At 41.5% G+C, this 24,261-nt stretch overlaps 1 protein-coding gene and 1 pseudogene across 1 annotated transcript in view; one reads left to right on the forward strand and one right to left on the reverse strand.

Annotated features, from left to right (window-relative positions):
• TIAM1 (TIAM Rac1 associated GEF 1) overlaps window positions 1-24,261 on the reverse strand; it is a 665,813-nt gene that overhangs the window by 90,120 nt on the left and 551,432 nt on the right. The window lies entirely within an intron of this gene.
• LOC145538375 (small ribosomal subunit protein eS4, X isoform-like) lies at window positions 5,823-6,546 on the forward strand (annotated as a pseudogene).

The following is a 24,261-nucleotide window of genomic DNA, read 5'->3' on the forward strand; positions in this document are numbered from 1 at the left end:
ACCTCAGATATGCAGATGACACCACCGTTATGGCAGAAAGCAAAGAGGAACTGAAGAGCCTCTTGATGAAAGTGAAAGAGGAGTGTGAAAAAGTTAGCTTAAAACCCAACATTCTAAACACTAAGATCTTGGCATCTGGTCCCATCACTTCATGGCAAATAGACAGACAAACAATGGAAACAATGACAGACTTTATTTTCTTGGGCTACAAAATCACTGCACATGGTGACTGTAGCCGTGAAATTAAAAGACGCTTGCTTCTTGGAAGAAAAGCCATGACCAATCTAGACAGCATATTAAAAAGCAGAGACATTACTTTGCCGACAAAGGCCCATCTAGTCAAAGCTATGGTTTTTCCAGCAGTTAGGTATGAATGTGAGAGTTGGACCATAAAGAAAGCTGAGTGCTGAAGAATTGATGCTTTTGAACTGTGGTTTTGGGGAAGACTCTTGAGAGTCCCTTGGACTGCAAGGAGATCAAACCATTCAATTCCAAAGGAAATCAGTCCTGAATATTCATTCAAAGGACTAATGCTGAAGCTGAAGCTCCAATACTTTGGCCACCTGATTCGAAAAACTGACTCATTAGAAAAGACCCTGATGCTGGGAAAGACTGAAGCCAGGAGGAGAAGGGGACGGATGACAGAGGATGAGATGGTTGGGTGGCATCACCGACCCTATGGACATGAATTTTAGCAAGCTCCAGGAGTTAGTGATGGACTGGTAAGCTTGGCATGCTGCAGTCCACAGGGTCCCAAAGAGTCAGACACGACTGAGTGACTGAACTGAACTGACCTTTGTTGGCAAAGTAATGTCTCTGCTTTTTAATATGCTGTCTAGTTTGGTCATAGCTCTTCTCCCAAGGAGTAAGCATCTTTTAATTTCATGGCTTCAGTCACCAGCTGCAGTGATTTTGGAGCCCAAGAAAATTGTCTGTCACTATTTCCATTTTTTCCCCATCTATTTGCCATGAAGTGATGGGACTGTGTGCCATGATCTTGGTGTTTTGAATGTTAAGTTTTAAGCCAGCTTTTTCATAGTGATGTGTGCATGGAAATGCTGACTTAATATTACCATATTAAAAGGTATCAAAATATCCAGAATTATGTTATGAATTAACATACAAATGCAACATGAAATGAAAATGTAAAATGTGTGAATAAATAAAACATTTACTCAACCACTTTTTATGGTGTCATCCCACTAAATACAAGGCCCTTTGAGGAGAGCAGAAGCTAATGTGCATTCTGCCTTTGAGGAATTATCTGTTTAATGACAGGAAGTCACAGTTTCATTGGGAAGCTTATATGCTAATGGTAATTATGTGTTGGTACTCAACCACAAGTATAAACTCCTTGTTGGTTTACGTGTGTCCCTGACAAATCTTTGGAAGTAAGCATTTGGATATGGAAAGGTCATATCCTTTAAAGGTTTCAGTCTTTATACAAAAATCTCTGATACCCCTAACCTAATATTTTAAGGCCAACTTCTATTTTCGTAGTTATGCTTAATAAGATAAGGGTAAGATTTTGAAACTCTTGAAGCCTGAAACAATAAAAATTGAGAGAGTATCAGAGCAGTTTAGACCTAGAATGAAGCACAGATTATCTGGCTCAACCCTTAAGTTTACCAGAAGTCTACTGTTCAACCTTTAGATCATTTGTATGTGAGAAATAACAAGACAACTGCCTTGATCATCTTTTCTTTCTTCTTCCATCTGCCCTCCCCACCTTATTGTATTCTTCTGGAGTACTAAAGAGACCTCCTGGGGATGTTTTCATTTTGAGCAGAAGACAGATGCCAGGGCCAACTTGAAGACATCACATGACTGAGCAACTAAGCAAACATCATGGTTTTAGGAAGGGAATTGAGACACAGCCTACTCCTTCATACTGATGCAGCCTCCCTGTTCATGCTCTTCTTAATGATTATAGAGCACTGTTGACAAACTTTTTCTGTAAAGGGTCAGAATAAATATCCTAGGTTTTGTGCTCCCTTTCATTTCTACCCAACCTACTCCGCTCTGCCATTGTAGTGTGAAAGCTGCTGCTGCTGCTGCTGCTGCTAAGTCGCTTCAGTGAGACCCCAGGACAGCAGCCCACCAGGTTCCCCTGTCCCTGGGATTCTCCAGGCAAGAACACTGGAGTGGGTTGCCATTTCCTTCTCCAGTGCATGAAAGTGAAAAGTGAAAGTGAAGCCGCTCAGTGTCCGACTCTTAGTGACCCCACGGACTGCCGCCCACCAGGCTCCTCCGTCCATGGGATTTTCCAGGCAAGAGTACTGGAGTGGGGTGCCATTGCCTTCTCCGAGTGTGAAAGCAGCCATAGACAATACAAACGAGTGTGGCGGGGTTCCATTCAACTGTGTTTCTAGAAAAGGAAACTTGAATTTTATACAATTTTCACAGGTCATGAAATGGTATCTTTCTTTTAACTCTTTTCAGTCATCTGCAAACAAAAACCATGCTTAGCTCACAGGTTGTACAAAAACAGGCAGTAGTCAGATTTGGCTAGTGGGCCACAATTTTTCTATCCCTTTTGTAGGGAACACCTATGGGATGTTCCTTATATGTATACTGATGAATCTAACCTAGTTAGAGATGATACACAAAGAAAATAAACATAAGGGGGACATAATTGCTGCAACCCTAGTTGTTGTTCTTCTTCTTGTTTTGTCGCTAAGTTAAGTCCAACTCTATGTGACCCCGTGGACTCTAGCCCACCAGGCTCCTCTGTCCATATGCTTCTCCAGGGAAGAATACTGGAGTGAGTTGCCATTTCCTTCTCCAGGAGGATCTTCCCAAGCCAGGGATCAAACATGCATCTCTTGCATTGCAGGCTGATTCTTTACCACTGAGTCACCTGGGAAGCCAACCCTGGTTAGGATCTCAGAATCTTAGGAATTATTTTCCTTATCTCTCTACATTTCAAGATGATCAAGTGGTGGGCCAGACACATAAAATAACTGCCCACCATGACCTGGTAGTCAACCTTTTTTCTATGCTTATTCAGACACCAAGTTCTGCTGGACTGTACCCCGTATTTATTTATTTATTTTCCTTTCCCCTCATCTTTGGGATTCTCCACGGGTGATGTCTGCCAGAATTTATGGAAGGTAGATGCCTGTCTGTCTACTGATCCCCTCCGTAATCAAGGAAGCTTCCCAGGGAAGAAGTGTGGATGACGCTCCGTATAAAGAGGTGAGGTAGTTGTTGGGAGGGTTTCAAACTGCTGAGTCACTGCTGTGTCATCATTTACAAGTTGCCATTTCTGTTACAAGGCAAATGTGAGGGTGTGTGAATTTATGTACAATTTATAACATCAAATTCAGTGAAACATTTGCCAGTAGCTTTATACAGGGTGGATCAAAGTAAAGGACAGAAGCCTAGAGACTGGAAAGAAATATGAGATTAACATTTCATCACAGCTGCAGATTTCAGCCACACATAAACGGTGTTTGTTCTGTTGGCTTGTTTTAAGAACATGCTTAAATGGGTTACTGTATAATTTATTTGTCAGAGTAAGGATTTTAAATGCTGTTAAACTAAAGACATTATGAGAAAACCAATTTCCTCTTTTTTTTTTTTTGGTACTCGTCCTGAGATAAAATGCAAAGGTAAGTTGTATGTATGGGGCAAATAATTTCTCTTATATTAGGACTCTTTCCTGTCTCATTTTTGGTTGTGATTCCCAGGTAAAAAGTCTCAAGCATTCCCACATTCCAAAGTGAGAAATGAGACCCCCTAATTGGGACTTTTAAAGGAGAGTCAAAATCCTGTTTTGTGATTCTCAGCTGGCCACCTACCCCAGGCTAGGAAAGAGATCAAGATCATGGTATGGACAGAAGAGCCTGAAACTTGGAGATATTTCTTTGGGAAAAGTTGGGCTTTGAGTTTTATGTTTCACCCAAAGTCTCATTTCTCTCCTCAATCATGTGTCATGAAGCAGTTTCTTCTTTTGATATTTTTTCAACCATTTAAAATGGTAAAGCCTTTCTTAACTTGCTGGTTGTACAAAAACAAGCAGTGGGCTGGATTTGCTCCATGTGCTGTAGTTTGCAGAGCTCTGACTTGGAAACAAAAAGTGGGAAAATTAGTGGGTTTTGATCATAAAATTGTTTTAAAAATTATTCTGTTTGTCCCTGGAAGTTCGAGAGGAAGAATTTTTTTACATGGCTATGATAGTAATTGTTGTTGTTCAGTAGTTCAGTCATGTCCGACTCTTTGTGACCTCTTGGACTGCAGCACGCCAGGCTTCCCTGTCCTTCACCATCTCCCAGAGTTTGCTCAAACTCATGTCCATTGAGTCGGTGATGCCATCCACCATCTCATCCTCAGATAGTAACAATAACAGTGGTTTCTATGTGCCTGATGCTTTTGAAGTACTTTCCTCTATGTACTCCTTTAGTTCTCATGATATAGCAATGAGTTAAGTATTCAACACTATTAGCTAATTTAGCCAAATTCTCAGTTTTAGTGAAAATAGCAGGGCCTAGATGCAAATCCAAGCGATCTCATTCTAGCATGGCACACTTAACTACAAGGCTAGTTTCTCACTTATGATGGTCACACACCCAGTGAAGCCTGCTATACTGTTTTTCTGCTTGAGTGTTGTCCACAAGGTCTAGACAGTTTAGCAGGGTGTTCTCATTTAGAACCTGTCTTCAAGGGGGTGTCTGAAGTCAGAGGGATAGAAAAATGCTGAGCAATCTTCAATATAAGTCAACATACATTTTTTAAAATTCTTGAGTGACATAATTTTAGCAGGCAAATTGATCATCACAGGAAGGCTTCCAGAAAAGTTTTTTAAAATGAGGATGAAGGAAAAAAGCTTTATTTGATTGAGTGGGTCCACTGGGGACATGGTGAGTCTGATTGTTCTTTGGGAACTCAATAGGCCTCCAACCAGCAGAGTGTTTTACTTTCCATCTAATCTCCAAGTCGCTAATCAAAACGAGGATTGTAGCCTTTAAGGAGAAAATTCATCATGAAGGACTCCAAGTCTGTGAAAATTTTCTCATGTATGTGGCCAGTTGTAATCAGTCTCTGAAACAAGTTATGTTTTATGTGTATGTGTGTGATTGTTGGAAAGGACCATATTTCTTTTGTGCGGGGAGGACAAGAGGTACCCTATAAAAGCCTGTGGATTCTGCAAGATTCTAGCTGTACCACTTTTGTATAGATTAACACCTGGAAAATTCCTTTCCCTCTCTAGCAGCCAATTACTTCCCTGAAAAAAATATAATAGGGATGATAATATTACTAAATTCACAGGGTTGTTGAAAAGATTAAGGGCAATAATGTTTGTGCATTGCAAGCTATAAAAAAATACATATATTAATATCTTTTAATAAAGCCAATGAGAAAGACAAATCAAGCTGAATCTAAAGGAACTCTGTTGCTACCTGTATCAGCAAATCAAGATAAGACAGTTGCTATTTTTTTTTCAATAATAGCTTGAAGGCAACTAATAGTGTAACCTCTATTGCAGGTAGTTTCTGAGAAAATACAGAGTCAGTGTCACTTTAGAAATGTCTTAGGGGATAGATTTTCCTAGAGGATGAAATGGCAACCCACTCCAGTATTCTTGCCTGGAAAATCCCATGGACAGAGGAGCCTGGCAGGCTACACTCTATGGGGTCACAGAGTCAGACACGACAGAACGTGCATGCAAAAAAAAGGAGATAGATTTTATGAAAATGTTTGTTTTACTTTCCTTTTAATGAGAAGTCTTTTCCCAGCTTTGGTCTAAACTTTCTTTGTTTTAAAGGAAAGTGGCTCTTTTCGTGCCTAGCAGCCATGACACAGGGTCCCAAGAGCGTGTAGCAGCTCCAAAACATTGGATGCTGGATAAAGTGACTGGTGTGTTTGCCCCTCGTCCATCTACCTGTCCCTACAAGCTGAGGGAATGTCTCCCCCTAACCATTTTCTTAAGGAACAGACTTAAGTATGCCCTAACAGGAAATGAAGTAAAGAAGATTTGCATGCAGCGTTTCATTAAGATGGATGGCGAAGTCCACACCGATATAACCTACCCTGCTGGTTTTATGGATATCATCAGCATTGATAAGACTGGAGAGAATTTTCGTTTGATCTATGACACCAAGGGTCGCTTTGCTGTTCATCGTATTACACCTGAGGAGGCCAAGTATCAACTGTACAAAGTAAGAAAGATCTTTGTGGGGACAGAAGGAATCTCTCTTCTGGTGACCCACGATGCTTGCATCATCCTTAAGCCTGATCCCCTCCTCAAGGTGAATGACACCATTCAAACTGACTTGAAGACTGGCAAGATCACTGATTTCATCAAATTTGACACCGGTAACCTATGTGTGGTGACTGGAGGTGCTAACCTGGGAAGAATTGGTGTGATTACCAACCGGGAGAGACATCCAGGTTCTTTTGATGTAGTTCATGTGAAAGATGCACCAACAGCTTTGCCACACGGCTCTTGTTATTGGCAAAGGCAACAAACTGTGGATCTCTCTTCCCCGTGGAGAGGGTATTCGCCTTACCACTGCTGAGGAGACAGACAAGAGCTGCTGCTAAGTCACTTCAGTCTGTCCAACTCTGTGTGACCCCATAGACGTCAGCCCACCAGGTTCCCCTGTCCCTGGGATTCTCCAGGCAAGAACACTGGAGTGGGTTGCCATTTCCTTCTCCAATGCATGAAAGTGAAAAGTGAAAGTGAAGTTGCTCAGTTGTGTCCGACTCTTCGCGACCCCATGGACTGCAGCCCACCAGGCTCCCCCGTCCATGGGATTTTCCAGGCAGAGAGACAAGAGACTGGCAGCCAAACAGGGCAGTGGATAAAATGGTCTCAATGTATGTGACTGGAAAAGTCTTTGTACTTATTTAAAGATAATACCAAGTGATTAATAAAAAAAAAGTAACCCAACTACTAAAGTTAGAAATGGGTGTGGTGTCCTCTTAAGGAAAAGGCATGCTATTTGATAAAAATCTCAACTCTTTTGACAGTTCTTAGCTCAGGTTAACTAACATTCAAAAATAAATTGATGTTTTTTTCTGTTGTGTCATTTAAAACTGCCAGTGTTATCCATTTCAAGATTTACCTTTATTGTTATCAGCCCACTCCACCATCATCCAAAATTAAATTACTGGCCTTCCTCAAAATTATCTTATTTTTGATCAGATAAAATTTGCCTTCTTTGTGGTTTCAAGATGAGTAGGGTATACATGGGATTTTGGCTTTGTGTTGATTGAAAGTATAGCTCTCGAGCAACAAGGATCTTGCTGGCTGACTTCTGTTACATGTAAACACAAGCAGAACAGAATGAAAAATGTGTTACACACTTGCATGTGTTAGCTCAGGCTACCATAACACAGTAACAGGAGTTGGATGGTTTAAACAACAGACTGATTTCTCATAGTTCTGAAATTGGTGAAGTCCAAGGCCAAGGTGTTGGCTGACTTAGTTCTTGACTAGGGCTTTCCTGCTAGAGTGTAGATAGGTGTCTTCTCATTATGTCCTCATGTTGAGGGGAGAGAGAGAGAGAGGAAGAGAGAATAGAGGGGAAGGAGAGAGAAAGAGAAAGTGGGGGGAGAGAATGGGAGAGGGAAAGAGAAAGAGAAGTAAAGGGAGAGAGGAGAAGAGGCAAGCAAGCTCCCTGGTCTTTATAAGGGCACTAATTCCATCATGGGGGCTCCATCTTCATGACCTAATTAGTTCCAAAGTCCCCACCTTCTAATACCATCACACTGGAGATTAGGGCTTCAACATATGAATTCTAGGGGGAGTAGGAATCAGTCCATAGCAGTGTAGAGAGAGACAGCTTCTCTGCAGCAAATCCTCAGATGGGATTATTCTTGCTTGCTTTGGAGGCAAAACATAAACAATTAATTATTCCTAAGCTAGCTGAACAGTAGAGGAACTAAAGAGAATTTCATCAATGACTTTTGAAAACAAGCAAAGTGGTCATGAGACTCCCCTGGTACAAGGATGATTGGAAGAAGGAATAGCTTGCGAATGCTTGCAAAATCGCATTTCAATAAATTTGAGAGAGATGGAAGTAGCATTGCTACATTCCAATTATATTTGAATGAAATGATATTAGAGCACAGAGGTGGTGTTACTTAGTTGATTTAGTTTGTCTAAATCAAGCAGGCATTGTTTTTATGTCCTGCTTTTTCTGTTTCTTCTTCATTTTCATCTCCTTTCCTCTGCACCATATTGAGGTACCTGCCTTGGAAATATTCTTTCCCTAACCTCTAGCTCTGGCAATTTCCTCACTCTCATTTCTTTTCAACCTTTGTTACTCCTCTGGGTCCCTAATATAACAATACTGATACAGTAGGAAACACTAATTCTGAGCCATAACAGTGTTTTCATTAAGCAGATCCACTGCTATGTGGACAGGGACTTGTGAACACATCTGTTCTACAGGATTTTTCATTTAAAATAATTTTCTGAAACCACATCAGCAAAGTACTACTATGATAAACTATCCCCAAAGACGTGGATGTAGTTTTGCTAATCACAACTCTAAATTAAAATGGTATATAATCATGAGATTCTACTTGTATTTATTTGTTCTCATCCGTTTATGAAGGTAAACTCTGAGCTAGCGTTATTTGGATGTGGATTTCATGTTTTGTTCTCAGCTAATCATTGAACTGGGCCTTTATGGAGTTGCTGGATCCCTTGGCATTCAATGGCAAGGCTATTAGCCTTGGTTAGGAGGAAAGTTTGTGGAAAAACACATACTGCTTTATGCTAAATTAGCAATTAACCGCTTCTTCAAAAATTGTACCGTTTCTCATGTGATAAACTTACGATGGAGTTTATAAGATCCAAGAGCCTGAATAATATCAGTCTACTAGTCTGCCGTTGGTTGGCTTGATTAAAGAGGTTAATATTAGTCCTTGAATAATACTCCTTGCTTCTTTTCCAAAGTCTCATCAAGTGCCACTGAGACTAAAGGCACAATACAAGTGTCTCTCTGCTCTTGAATTTCAGATGAGTAATACCCCAAAGCAGGGGTCCCCAACCCCCAGGCCATGGACTATGACACGTAGCTTGCTAGGAACCAAGCTGCACAGCAGGATGTGAGCAGCAGGTGAGTGAGTGAAGTTTCATCTGTATTTACAGCCACGCTCCATCACTAGCATCGTCTCATGAGCTCTGCCGCCTGTCAGATCAACAGTGACATAAGAAATGCAATGTGCCAGGATCATGCCAAAACCATCAGAGACACACCCCGGGCCCATGGGAAACTGGCTCCACAAAACCGATTCCTGGTGCCAAAACTGTCAGGGATCACTGCCCAAAGAGGATTGTAGCATTTTATATCTGCCCATAGCTAGCTCCAGGACGGTTTCCTATGAAGAGAAACTTGGCTCTAGGTGGGCAGTCACTGAAATCGCTGGGATGGATGTTAGCCATGTCAGTTTAGTACAGTGACTCTTAAACGGGGTTGTTTTATCCCTCTTCTCCACTGCAACCAAGGGCATTTGGTGACATGTAGAGACATTCTGGTGGCTAGAACTTGGGACGGGTGGTGTATCTAGCCAGCAGAGACCACAGATGGTGCTCAACATGTGATAATGCCCAGGAGAGTCCCACACAACAGAGAATGATCTGACCCCAAATGCTAATAGTGCTGAGACTGAGAAACCCTGGTTTCAATAAGGAGCATGTTTGGACCTTAGCAGTTAAAAGGCTGAAGGAGTATGGCAGCCCAAACTCTGGACTATAATGCAGCTACCAAACAGTGACTTAGAGCTATGTGTCTCAATTTGTAGAGCTGTTAAAGATGTACTAAGTGGATAAAAGCAAGTTACAAGTGATGATGATAATAATTATTATTATAACCAATCTTTATTGAGAAGTTACTCGGTCATTACATTAAATACTTTAATTACATCATCCCATTAAATTCTTCCTACAATATGGGGTATACATTATTATTAATCCTGCCTATATATACATTGACACTGAGACATGGAGAAATTAGGTGAAGTTGCTTAAAATCATACATGTTACAGCCTCCAGAGTTTACCTGCATCATCACTTTGTGTGTGCTGTGTGGGTTAAGTCACTTCAGTTGTGTCCAACTCTTTGCGACCCCATCGACTGTAGCCCACCAGGCTCCTCAGTCCATGGGATTCTCCAGGCAAGAATACAGGAGTGGGTTGCCATTTCCTCCTCTAGGGGATCTTCCCAACCCAGGGATCAAACTCACGTCTCTTACATTTCTTGTACTGGCAGGTGGGTTCTTTACCACTAGCGCCACCTCGGGAGCATCGCTTCATATATATGCACAAATACAATGATATGATACTAAAGAGTTTAAAACAGCAATGGTTTCACCTCTATCCCCTTTCTAACCAGGGATGCTACTGCCCAAAGAAAAGCTCTTTTAATCATTTTTGCTTTAGATCTGTTTAACTTCACAACTCCAGATAATTACTAGATTTAAAAAAAGAGCCAACTTATTGTTTATCTCATGATGTATTTATTTCATGTAGCTCACTCCTATTATGTGATCCCCTCTCTCCCTTCCCTCTCAGCTCTCTTTTTAAAAAAATATTATCATTCTACTTCTGTTGGTCACAGTTGCAACTTTGAATAACAGTGTAGTGCTTTGATTTTAACGTTTCCTAAATGGTATCACCTAGAGCCAGACATCCTGGAATGTGAAGTCAAGTGGGCCTTAGAAATTATCACTACAAACAAAGCTAGTGGAGGTGATGGAATTCCAGTTGAGGTATTTCAAATCCTAAAAGATGATGCTGTGAAAGCGCTGCACTCAATATGCTAGCAAATTTGGAAAACTCAGCAGTGGCCACAGGACTGGAAAAGGTCAGTTTTCATTCCAGTCCCAAAGAAAGACAATGCCAAAGAGTGTTCAAACTACCGCACAATTGCACTCATCTCACACGCTAGTAAAGTAATGCTCAAAATTCTCCAAGCCAGGCTTCAACAGTACATGAAGCGTGAACTTCCAGATGTTCAATTTGGATTTAGAAAAGGCAGAGGAAAGAGATCAAATTGCCAACATCTGTTGGATCATCAAAAAAGCAAGAGAGTTCCAAAAAGACATCTATTTCTGCTTTATTGACTATGCCAAAGCCTTTGACCATGTGGATCACTACAAACCGTGGAAAATTCTTAAAGAGTTGGGAATACCAGACCACCTGACCTGCCTCTTGTAAAATCTGTATGCAGGTCAGGAAGCAACACTTAGAACTGGACATGGAACAACATACTGGTTCCAAATCGGGCAAGGAGTACATCAAGGCTGTATATTGTCACCCTGCTTATTTAACTTATATGCAGAGTACATCATGAGAAATGCTGGGCTGGATGAAGCATAATCTGGAATGAAGATTGGCGGCAGAGATATCAATAACCTCATATATGCAGATGACACCACCCTTATGGCAGAAAGTGAAGAACTAAAGAGCCTCCTGATGAAAATGAAAGAGGAGAGTGAAAAAGTTAGCTTAAAACTCAACATTCAGAAAACTAAGATCATGATATCTGGCCCCACCACTTCATGGCAAATAGATAGGGAAACAGTAGAAACAGTGACAGACTTTATTTTGGAGGGCTCCAAAATCACTCCACATGGTGACAGCAGCCATGAAATTAAAAGATGCTTACTCCTTAGAAGAAAAGTTATGACCAACATAGACAGCATATTAAAAAGCAGAGACATTACTTTGCTATTACATAGCTAGTCAAGCTATGGTTTTCCCAGGAGTCAGGTATGGGTGTGAGAGTTGGACTATTAAGAAAGCTGAGAGCCAAAGAATTGATGCTTTTGAACTGTAGTGTTGGAGAAGACTCCTGAGAGTCCCTTGGACTGCAAGGAGATCCAACCAGTCCATCCTAAAGGAAATCAGTCCTGAATATTCATTGGAAGGACTGATGCTGAAGCTGAAACTCCAATACTTTGGCCACCTGATGCAAAGAACTGACTCATTGGAAAAGACCTTGATGCTGGGAAAGATTGAAGGCAAGAGGAGAAGGGGATGGCAGAGGATGAGATGGTTGGATGGCATCAATGCACATGAGTGTGAGTAAGCTCCAGGAGTTGGTGATGGACAGGGAGGCCTGGCGTGGTGCAGTCCATGGGGTTGCAAAGAGTCGGACATGACTGAGTGATGGAACTGAACTGAACTGAAATTGTATCACAACCCCCTCCCTATATACTCTCTGTATTTCTCCTCTCCTCTCTTACCATTGCCATAATCTTTAATATTTATGTAGTCTACAAACATGATCAAATGTTCTTCAGTTGTCTTGCAATTGATGCAAGAAGTTGAAAACTACCTCCAGGGACTACCCTGGTAGTCCAGTGGTTAAGAGTCCAACTTGCAATGCAGGGGACATTGTTTCAATCCCTAGTCAGGTGATTAAGATCCTCCACAAAGCAGAGCAACTAAAGCCCATGCACTGCAGCTACTGAGTCCACAAGCTGCAACTAAAGAGTCTGTGGTCTGCAATGAAAGATCTCACATTACACAGCTAGGGCACAGCACAGTCAAACAAATAAATTAATAATTAAAAAAGAAAAAACATTAGCCAGAGTTTACATAGCTGTGAAGGTGGGTTATTTCTGGATCACATAGGGACTAGACTGCAATTCCTTCTCTTCAGGTCCTAAATCTTCAGCCTTGACTGGAGGTAGGTGATCAAAGTACAAGGGCGAATGAATGCTGTCATTCTGAGTAAAGACCATTCTCAAATCCCCTATTTTCAACCCGTTTCTCCCCGTTCACTCTGCATCCAGATCTGCAGTCTCCTGGATTCCAAACAGCCGATCTCCAACTTCTTATGTAGTCCTTCCCCGTCTTAGTGCTTTGAAAAACTCTCCTGAAATATGCATTTTATTTGTTTCTGCTGATATTTTATTTGTTCACATTTTAATTACTTTAATGGATAACAAAGTGTGGGTAAGACAGCCGAGATCACAGCCTTCCAGAGGGAAATTCAGATGTCCTTTTCCTCTATGACTGATGAGCCCGGCACAGCCTCTTTCAACTCGTTGGAGAGTCAGTTCTTCAGGGTCCTTTTGATCTTGAAAGAAGCCTCCTTGGAGAGTTGACAACAACACTTCTAAGATTGCTGCTTTCGGCAATCATTAAATGAAAAGCTAGAGCATTCCCTTAAGATAGCTACACATCGCTTCAGAGCACTCCCAGGTGAAGAGAATCTGGCTCTGTACAGGCAGCCTGTGCAATGAGGGCTTGAGAGTCACTGAGCATCAGTTCTGACCATGGACCAGCCTCCACTGAACCCATGTCCTGCCTGGGAAGTGGAAGGAAATCTCACCAGGAAGGGACTCCTGGAATCTTTCACCAGTTTAATTCTCAAAAATAGACAGAGAGGGGCTTCCTGTTGGTCCAGTGGTTAAGACTTCACCTTCCAAAGCAGGGAGTGTGGGTTTAGCCCCTGGTCAGGGAGCTGGAATCCCACATATCTCACCGCCAAAAAAAAAACAAACCATAAAACAGAAGGAATATTGTAACAAAGTCAATAAGGACTTTAAAAACGGACAAATACACACTGCTATATTTAAAATGGATAACCAGCAAGGACCTACTGTACAGCACAGGGAACTCTGCTCAATGTTATGTGGCAGCCTGGATGGGAGGGGAGTTTGAGGGAGAATGGATAGATGTGTATGTATGGCAGGGACCCTTTTCTGTCCACTTGCAACTGTCACACCATCGTTAATGGGCTATACTCCAATAAAAAATTAAAAGTCTGATTTTTTTTAATGGTTCACATCAAAAAACATTAAAAAAAAAAATAGACAGGGAGTCTGGAACCTTTTGGTAGGGCTCTGAGGAAGGAGGCTTGAGAGTTCAGCTATGCTAAAGTGGATGGTTGTATTCATGAAAAGAGACTTTACCTGGCCAGGAGATGTTTCTGTTCCTGTTCCTCCACTCCTCCTTCCAAATAATTCACCATAATGATTCATAGTTGTTCTGTCATGATTTTCCTGATATCACCTGGCCTTGAATAAACCCAGTTGAATGAATTTACTTTCGATTTAGAAAGGTTTTCCCAAAGTCTCCTAGTATACAGGAACTCTCTCTTTCCTACGTGAGAGAAGCAGACAATGATTCTCTCCATTAGGATATAATCCAGTGAACCAGTGAAGTTGCTCAGTCGTGTCTGACTCTTTGCAACCCCAGGGACTGCAATCCACCAGGCTCTTCCATCCATGGAATTGTCCAGGCAAGAGTACTGGAGTGGGTTCCTATTTCCTTCTCCAGGGGATCTTCCCAACCCAGGGATCGAACCCAGGTCTCCTGCATTACAGGCAGACTCTTCACCATCTGAGCCACCAGGGAAGCCACCAGGATATAATGGTGGTTTGTTGTTGTCGCTAAGTCCATTTGACTCTTTGCGACCCTGTGGACTGTAGCCTGCTAGATTCCTCTGTTCATGGGGATCTCCCGACAAGAATACTGGAGCAGGTTGCCATTTCCTTCTCCAATAATGCTGGTTTACCTACTAGTTTATTTATCTAGACAACATATATAAACCTGTCACAAACAAACAAAACCAAACACAGAGAGAAACACACAAACAACAGTGAAATTTGAAAACAGAGCACATGGGATGTGCTGTCTCCTGTGAGGGGTGTGAGTCCTGGGCATAGCAGGGGAAGGACTCTTGCTGAGCTGGTGGCAGAGGGCCAACAGCTATCTTGGGGATCTGGGAATCCTCCAAAAAGACAGATAAATATCCAAGGACAAGTCTTTATTTGAAACCTTAGCTAGGGAGAGTTTATCACACCTCACACTCTGAACTTGTGCCTGGTTATTGCTTGAAATGCACACCTGGAATATCCTTCCACCCTTGGAACTTTCCAGAGCTGCATTCATGCACCAACCTGTCTCATCTCACTTTCACTCTACATTTTCTCTCTGTTTTGGTTTTGGAACATACTCTCTAGTCACTAAAAATCCCTCTAGTGACAGAGGAGGTAGGGAGTAAAAATCTCTTCTTTAAATCTTAGGTTTTGCATCATCTAATTAAAAGATCCCTTACTTTTAAAAACCATTTCTCCCTCATGTCAGTGTATGGCAAAAACCACTACAATATTGTAAAGTAATTAGCCCCCAACTAAAATAAATAAATTTATAAAAAAAAAATCATTTCTCCCATATTCAGGGTCTAAAGTCCTTTTGTTAGGCTCCTAGAAAAGGAATTTTGATAGAGGCTCAGAGCAGACAGCTGCTCTAATCTCATTGAACACTCAGAGGGGAGCTTATGCGCTTTAACTCAGATTGAGTCCTGATTTCACTTCTTAATAAGACCAACCTGGCACATTCCAAAGCAATAATTTCCTGACCTGACTACGTATCAAAATGGCTTGTGGTATTTAAAAAAACCCAGAATATACCCAAGACCCAGACCTACTGTATCAGAATCTCCAGCCTATGGGGCCAGGAATCTGCATACTCTCAAACTCCCTCCAAATGATTCTGAAATAGCTTCACTGTGGAGGTGTGTGCAGGTCACTGTAATAATATATGTTAATCCCGGCTAGCAATGTGTTTATAAGTCTTTCAATATCAGGATATAATTTGATGAACTTTTGAATTCTGAGGACCGGCTTTACACTTGCAGCACCCAGTACAAAGTGAGCTCATGTTGTTCTTCATGCTGGTGATAAAATTTTTGTATCTACATCAGCATTATTGACCCTGACTGCACATTTGAAAATCACCTGAAAAGCTTTTTTTTTTTTGCACGTGGGATCTTAGTTCCCTGACCAGGGATTAAACCTGTGTTCACCTCATTGGAAGAGTGCAGTCTTAACCATTGGACAGTCAGGGAAATCCGACAAGGAGCTCTTGAAATGTCTGATGCCCAAGAGCAACCACTAGAGATTCTAAAAGAAGTGGTCCAAGGCAAGGATCTGGGCATTGGCTAGTTTTAACAAACTGTCTGGGAAATTCTGTTGTATACTTGGGGTTGATAATCACTGATCTAGGCAAAGGCTTAAGAAGTCGCTGAATGTTGACTTGTTGACAATGTATCAGTCGGCTACTGCTATGTAGCAGACAATCACAAAAATCCCACAATAATAAGCATCATCTTTAGAATTGAAATGGCTCAACTGGAATTCCATCACCTCCACTAGCTTTGTTCCTAGCGATACGTCCTAAGGCCCACTTGACTTCACATTCCAGGATGTCTGGCTCTAGGTGAGTGATCACACCATCGTGATTATCTGGGTATATAACTTTTTTGTACAGTTCTTCTGTGTATTCTTGCCACCTCTTCTTAATATCTTCTGCTTCTGTTAGGTCCACACCATTTCTGTCTTTTATTGAGACCATCTTTGCGTGAAATGTTACCTTGGTATCTCTAATTTTCTTGAAGAGACTTCTAGTGGAGCTAGTGGACGTGATAGAATTCTAGTTGAGTTATTTCAAATCCTAAAAGATGATGCTTTGAAAGTACTGCACTCAATATGCCAGTAAATTTGGAAAACTCAGCAGTGGCCACAGGACTGGAAAAGGTCAGTTTTCATTCCAATCTCAAAGAAAGGCAATGCCAAAGAATGCTCAAACTACTGCACAATTGCATTCATCTCACACGTTAGTAAAGTAATGCTCAAAATTCTCCAAGCCAGGCTTCAGCAATATGTGAACTGTGAACTTCCAGACGTTCAAGCTGGTTTTAGAAAAGGCAGGGGAACCAGAGATCAAATTGCCAAGATCCGATGGATCATTGAAAAGCAAGAGAGTTCCAGAAAAATATCTATTTCTGCTTTATTGACTATGCCAAAGCCTTTGACTGTGTGGATCACAAGAAACTGTGGAAAATTCTGAAAGAGATGGGCATACCAGACCACCTGACCTGCCTCTTGAGAAACCTGTATGCAGGTCAGGAAGCAACAGTTAGAACTGGACATAGAACAACAGTCTGGTTACAAATAGGAAAAGGAGTCCGTCAAGGCTGTATATTGTCACCCTGCTTATTTAACTTATATGCAGAGTACATCATGAGAAAGGCTGGTCTGGAAGAAACACAAGCTGGAATCAAGATTGCCAGGAGAAATATCAATAACCTCAGATATGCGGATGACACCACCCTTATGGCAGAAAGCGAAGAAGAACTAAAGAGCCTCTTGATGAAAGTGAAAGAGGAGAGTGAAAAAGTTGGCTTCAAGCTCAACCTTCAGAAAACTAAGATCATGGCATCCGGTCCCATCACTTCATGGCAAATAGATGGGGGAACAGTGGAAACAGTGACTGACTTTATTTTCTTGGGCTCCAAAATCACTGCAGATGGTGATTGCAGCCATGAAATTAAAAGATGCTTACTCCTTGGAAGGAAAGTTATGACCAACCTAGACAGCATATTAAAAAGCAGAGACATTACTTTGTCAACAAAGGTCCGTCTAGTCAAGGCTATGGTTTTTCCAGTGGTCGTGTATGGATGTGAGAGTTGGACTATAAAGAGGGCTGAGCGCAGAAGGATTGATGCTTTTGAACTGTGGTGTTGGAGAAGACTCTTGAGAGTCCTTTGGACTGCAAGGAGACCCAACCAGTCCATCCTAAGGGAAATCGGTCCTGGGTGTTCATTGGAAGGACTGATGTTAAAGCTGAAACTCCAATCCTTTGGCCACCTGATGCTAAGAGCTGACTCATTGGAAAAGACCCTGATTTGGGGAAAGATTGAGGGCAGGAGGAGAAGGGGATGACAGAGGATGAGATGGTTAGATAGCATCACCGACTCAATGGACGTGAGTTTGGGTAAACTCCAGGAGTTGGTGATGGACAGGGAGGCCTGGCATGCTGTGGTTCATGGGGTTGCAAAGATTTGGCCATAACTGAGCAACTGAACTGAACTGAAGTGAATAAGCATCATCTATTCATGCATCTCTGAGGGAGACCTGGCAGCCCTAATGATTCCAACATGGTTGGCTGAGTGTGGCTTCACCCCATGGGTTTAGTTTATCGTGGGTTCATGTGACTCTCATTCTTTTGGGACCAGCAGGTTACCTGGGGTAAGTTCTCTTCATGGCAATGATAGAACTGCAAGAAAAGTGAGTGGGAACATGTGATGTCTCTTAGGGTCCAGGCTCAGTTCATCACACTTTCACTTCTTCCTGTGTTCTACAAGCTAAAGTAAGTCATATGGCCAAGTCCAACAAGACCAGGCTCTGCAATCTAATGATGCTTTCAAGCTACTTCCCTTGGCTATGATGCTCACTGGTGGTATTTTGAGCAAAGGGACAATTGAGAATTGCTGTCTCATGCTGCAATTCCCTCCCAGACTTAAAAACTCCAAGGTAATTTTTACTTCCTCCATCTAGTGAACCTTGAAATTTAAAATTAATCTCCCAAATCACCATCTTTCTGCAGCCATGTATTCACCCTTCTTTTCTAAAGAACATTTATGTTGGGGACTACTCTGGTGGTCCAGTGGCTAAGACTCCTCGCTCAGTGCAGAGGTTCCAGGTTCAATCCCTGGTTGGGGAACTAGATCCCACAAGCAGTAACTAAGAGTTCACTTGCCACAAGGAAGATCTAAGATTACGTGCTGCAACCAAGATCCAGTGCAGCTAAATAAATAAATATCCAAAGAAAGAGCATTTAACATACAGAATCTAGAAAAATGGTACTGATGAACCTCTCTGCAGGGAAGGAATGGAGATGCAGATGTAGAATGGAATTATAGATACAACCGAGGAAGGAGAGAGCTGGACAAATTAAGAAAGTAGCATTCTCTTGCATGCTGGTGACCCGCCATGAAAGACCATGCTAACCCACAGACCATGCTAACCTACAGACCATGAGCTTGAGAATGCATGATTGTTGCTTTAAGCCTCTGAATTTGGGGACCATTCTGTTAATCAGCATTACTGTGACAAGAGCTGACTAATACCTAAGATGCCTGATTATGTAAGAAGGGCAGAGTTGCTAAAGAATGTGTGTAGTAAGCTCTCATCTAAATATAGATGCATTTGGTTGCACATGTGTGTGCTCCTGTGTGCATGCTCACAGCAGTCTTTGGGTCAGATGTTCATGGTGGTTTTCTAAGGAGATGGGATTTTCAGGGACTGTCACAACTTTCCTGGTTGTGATGTTCTATTGTTTTAAACAAAAAAGCCTATAATGCTTTTGTGATCATACAATAAAGACTGATTTCCTTTATAAGAAAAAAAATAGAAAGAAAGTAGCATTGACATATATACACTATCCTGTGTGAAATAGATAGCTAGTAAGAAGTTGCTGTATAACACAGGGAGCCCAGCCTGGCACTCTGTGCCTGCCTAGAGGTGTGGGAGGGGAGGAGGGAGGGAGGTTTGAGAGAGAGGGGATATATGTAAAATTATGACTCACACTGTTGCATGGCAGAAACCAACAGAACATTGCAAAGCCATTTTCCTCCAATTAAAAAACAAATTAGAACAAAAAAGAACATTTATGTTAACTCTCTGTTGGTGTTGCCCAAAGTAAATCCTGACACAAAGGAAACAGCAGTAATAGTCATCCTGTTTTTACTTAACTTCGGATATGTTGTGCATCATGAACTTTTGTATTAATTTTCACTTATTCAAGTCTCACATTCAAGTGTTTTTTATTTTGATTCCAAAGTCATGGGCCCCTTCTTAGCTCTGGTCCTGCTCTTCACAAGTATCTGTCTGAATGACTTGTGGGCTGCAGGGATCTGGCCTTTCTCCCTCCTCCAGAGGATGTGCCTGGATGTACCCAAGAGCTTCCTATCCCAGTTCTCCCTATAAAATGCTTTTTAAAACAAAACTCGGAGGTCTTTTCATTTGCCAAGTCAATATGCCCATGTGATGCAGCCTGTTTCTGTGCTGATAAGATAAGACATCGTCCCTCATTCATTGCCAAGCTGACCTCCAGAAGCACTGGTGTGAGCCCACCCACCCCTGTCTCCCAGCAGTGCTTGAACCTGGGAATCCCAAGAAGTCCTCAATCAGCTGAAAGACTTCTTGTATGTCCTTCCACAAGGCACCGGGGCATATGGTGGGTACAAATTAAACACAGTAGCAACCTGGATATCTAATTATTCCCTGAGGCAAATATGTAAATCGAGCATGCTGATAACTCTGGGTTATATACTTAAACACTTTTTATTTTAGGATACCTTCATGGAGAAAAAGGCATCTTTTTTAAAATCTTTATTGGAGTATAATTGCTTTACAATGTTGTGTGCGTTTCTGCTATACAGAAAAGTGAATCAGCTATACATATGCATATATATCCCTTCTTTTTTGGATTTCTTTCCCATTTAGGTCACCACAGAGCACTGAGTAGAGATCCCTGGGCTGTACAATCTGTTCTCTGTAGTTATCTATTTTATACATAGTATCAGTAGTGTATATATGTCAATCCTAATGTAGCCCTTAGGAAGGTGACTCGGATAAATAAAGCTGTGTGGTATAATGACATAACATGGATTTTGAAGTTAGAAAATCAAGCGTTTGTATCTTGGATCAATCAAGCAGCAGATGTATGGCTTAGAAAATTTCTCAACTTCTCTGAATCTCAATATAGTAAGGACAATGATCTTCCTCTTTGAGGTAAAGGCATATATATATACACATTCGTGCCACATAACAGAGCTTAAGAAATAACAGGGAAGAGGTACCTAAGTTTCTGACCTAGAAAAAAAAATGTGGTTGATTTAAGCATCAGAGCTTTTAAACAGTGTAACCCTTTAGATAGAAATTCTTAAAAATTTATTACACAATTCACTTTCCTTCTTACCTAGGATAGACTGAGTTGACTTTATCTCAGCGTGCCAAGGCCAGTAATTGGCACAGCTGTTCCTTCCTGAGCTCTGATGAAACGCAGAAGTGCCCCAGGACCTATCGATTCATGAAGGCCGATTTGTCCTTGTGTTCACTGCATAAAATGTCAGTGTGCTTATCTGCTTTTTATGCTCTTTGGTTTTTTTCCCTTGTTGTCACAAGTTTGCTGTCACTTCTCCTTGCCACCCTGCTTGCTTCTTTTTATTTGTGAGTCCTGATCTATGGCAGCTTGATAAAGCAGATGGCTAGCTTAATAAAGATTGTAGGCACATAAAAAGCATGACTAGGCTACGAGTAAACACCCAGGGAATCCTGTGTGTAGTGCATGCATTTTGTGGCATCTATTTTACAATGAGTTTGTTTCTTGGCTAAGTCCTCGACAAAGTCGTGAAATACCTGGATTTTGGAAGAGTGAGGTGGAATGATAATATTTCATATTCTTTGAATAAAGGGAAGGGCTTAAATATTTTCTTAGTGAAGAGGTTTTTTCATGACAGGTAGGACTCTGTTTTGTGTAACTTGATGTCTTTCACAACGCCCAGCATATTCAGTAGGCATCCTTTGTTGTTGCTCAGTTGCTCAGTTGTGTCCGACTCTTTGCGGCCCCATGGACTGCAGCACGCCAGGTTTCCCTGTCCTTCACCATCTCCCGGAGCCTGCTCAAACTCATGTCCATTGAATTGGTGATGCCATCCAACCATCTCAACCTCTGTTGTCCCCTTCTCCTCCTGCCTTCAAGCTTTCCCAGCATTAGGGTCTTTGCTAATGAGTCAGCTGTTCACATCACGTGGCCAAAGTATTAGAGCTTCAGCTTCAGCATCAGTCCTTTTGATGAATATCCAGGATTGATTTCCTTTAGGATTGACTGGTTTGATCTCCTTGCAGTCCAAGGGACTCTCAAGAGTCTTCTCCAACACCACACTTCAAAAGCATCAATTCTTTGGCGCTCAGCTTTCTTCATAGTCCAATTCTCACACCCATACATGACTACTGGAAAAACCATAGCCTTGACTAGACAGACCTTTATTGGCAAAGTAATGTCTCCGCTTTTTAATATGCTGTCTAGGTTGGTCATAGCTTTCCTTCCAAGGAGCAAGCGCCTTTTAATTTCATGGCTGCAGTCAGCATCTGTGATTTTGGAGCCCAGGAAAATAGAGTCTGTCACTGCATCATAGTCACTAAATAAAAAATGGCTGAATTTAACTAGATTTCATATAATATACTTGGTTATAAAAAAGTATGTGTCCCCAAATCATATTAATAGTGGGTTTAAAAGAAAACCACAAGTGTTTGAAGGGGGCTAGCTTCTCCTTTGGAAAATTTCTTAAGAGAATTTTCTTTGAAAAATGGTTTAGGAGAAACTCTGTTTATGACATGGCATTTAAGGATGCGGAGATGCCATCTTTTAACCAAGGGGCTCAGTTTACCACTGACTGTGTTACTGATGTGGAAATGCCCCAGGCTCAGGAAATTTTGAGAGCAACAGGTTGATCAAATATCCTGGCCTTAAATTACCTCCTACTTAAGTAGGTAAAGTGAAAGTTGCTCAGTCGTGTTCGATTCTTTGCGATCCCATGCACAGTAAAGGTGAGTAAAAGTGAAATGAGCTGTTGAGTTAGCTTGGAATTCAGGTGAAATTCTATGACTAAATCTACACTAAATACACTAAATTCTATGACTAAACGTACTCTTACTCCTAGAAGAGAAACATGGCTATGAGTCATCTCAAATGGAACTACTTAAATGTCTATCAATTGTGGAATGACTAAATCATGCTCTGTTTTTGCAATGGATTGTTATTTAGTTATGAATGTTACCTATGACATGACTGATTTTTAAAATAAAATATTGAAGAGTTGCAGTAGACAATATTCACTGTGTTTGCGTTCATGTAAAGATAACAGACAGGTTTATGGACACTCTTTGCACACTCTGACTCTGATAGCTCAGTTGGTAAAGAATCCACCCGCAATGCAGGAGATCCCAGTTCGATTCCTGGGTCGGATCTGCTGGAGAAGGGATAGGCTACCCACTCCAGTATTCTTGGGCTTCCCTTGTGGCTCAGCTGGTAAAGAATCTGCCTGCAACACGGGAGACCTGGGTTCAATCCCTGGGATAGGAAGATCCCCTGGAGAAGGGAAAGGCTACCCACTCCAGTATTCTGGCCTGGAGAATTCCATGGATGGAATGGTCCATGGGGTCACAAAGAGTTGGAAATGACTGAGTGACTTTCACTTTTTTTTTTTCAGAAGTTACTCAAGACACATAGTGGGTACTAAGACATCACTTGTTTAATATAAGCTTTCTGGTCAACCTCTTCCCTCCCTTTTTTAAAGAGTAATTTAGAGATGACCATGTAGCCATCATAAATGACTGCCTACATTTTTTAACTGCATTTTGTCTTTGATAACTACTTGGGGGGAAAAAAAAAGGGAAAAATGTCCTTTAATTTTTCCTGCTTATGAGCCATGAGCAACCTGATTATATTGGAACTATTTTCTACTCATTGCCATTCATTATTTTTCCTTTTTTTTTTTTTTTTCATGGTGCCACGGTTCTGTTGTTGTTTTTCCTCTGCAGGCAGTGGAGCTGTACTGAGATATGTTTATTAGTTGTTGCACATATATCTTGCAGATTGCTTACTCCTGTTTCCACTCCCATCCTGATTAAATTCAACAAGGACTTTGGCCTTGGGTGAAAAGAGAAGCAAATTTAGCTCCTTGAATTTATGAGACTGAGACATGATTTGTTGGTACTGGAGATTGGACACTGCTCTGGAGAGTGGGGCTTATGAAGGAAGAAGAACTTTGCCTCTGACACTGGCAATCACATGGGATTCACAGGCAGGACTTGGCCGGGCTTCCTCAAAAGAGGCTGCATAATGTTCCCTGGGGGTCAGAAGATTCCACTAATGTGGCATATGCTCTTGGAGCACTGAGATGGAAACAGAAGTGAATCTACATTGCCTGGCATCTATCAGTCTAGTCACCGAACTAAATACTGAACAGTTTACCTCATTCATTCTGAGCACAGTGAATAGGTTTTCTTTCACTGGAGTACAATTGCTTTACACTGTGTGTTAGTTTCTGCTGTACAACAAAGTGAATCAGCTATATGTATACATAAATCCCCTCCCATTCTCCCCCCCACCCCCGACTCCTTTGGGTCATCACAGAGCACTGAGCTGAGCTCCCTGTGCTATACAGCAGCTTCCCACTAGCTATCTATATTACACATGGTCGTGTACATATGTCAATGCTACTATCTCAATTTGTCCCACACTCCAATTCCTCTCACCCTGTGTCCACAAGTCTACTCTCTACATCTGCACCTCTGTTCCTGCCCTGCAAATAGGTTCATCAATGCCATTTTTTCTAGATTCCATATACACGCATTGTATGTGTATGTTAGTCACATTAATATACAATATCATTTTTCTGTTTCTGACTTACCTCACTCTGTATAACACACTCCAGGTTCA

This window comes from Giraffa tippelskirchi, chromosome 2 (genome assembly GCF_054371585.1).
Source record: "Giraffa tippelskirchi isolate mGirTip1 chromosome 2, T2T-mGirTip1v1.2.pri, whole genome shotgun sequence".
Taxonomy (NCBI): domain Eukaryota; kingdom Metazoa; phylum Chordata; class Mammalia; order Artiodactyla; family Giraffidae; genus Giraffa; species Giraffa tippelskirchi.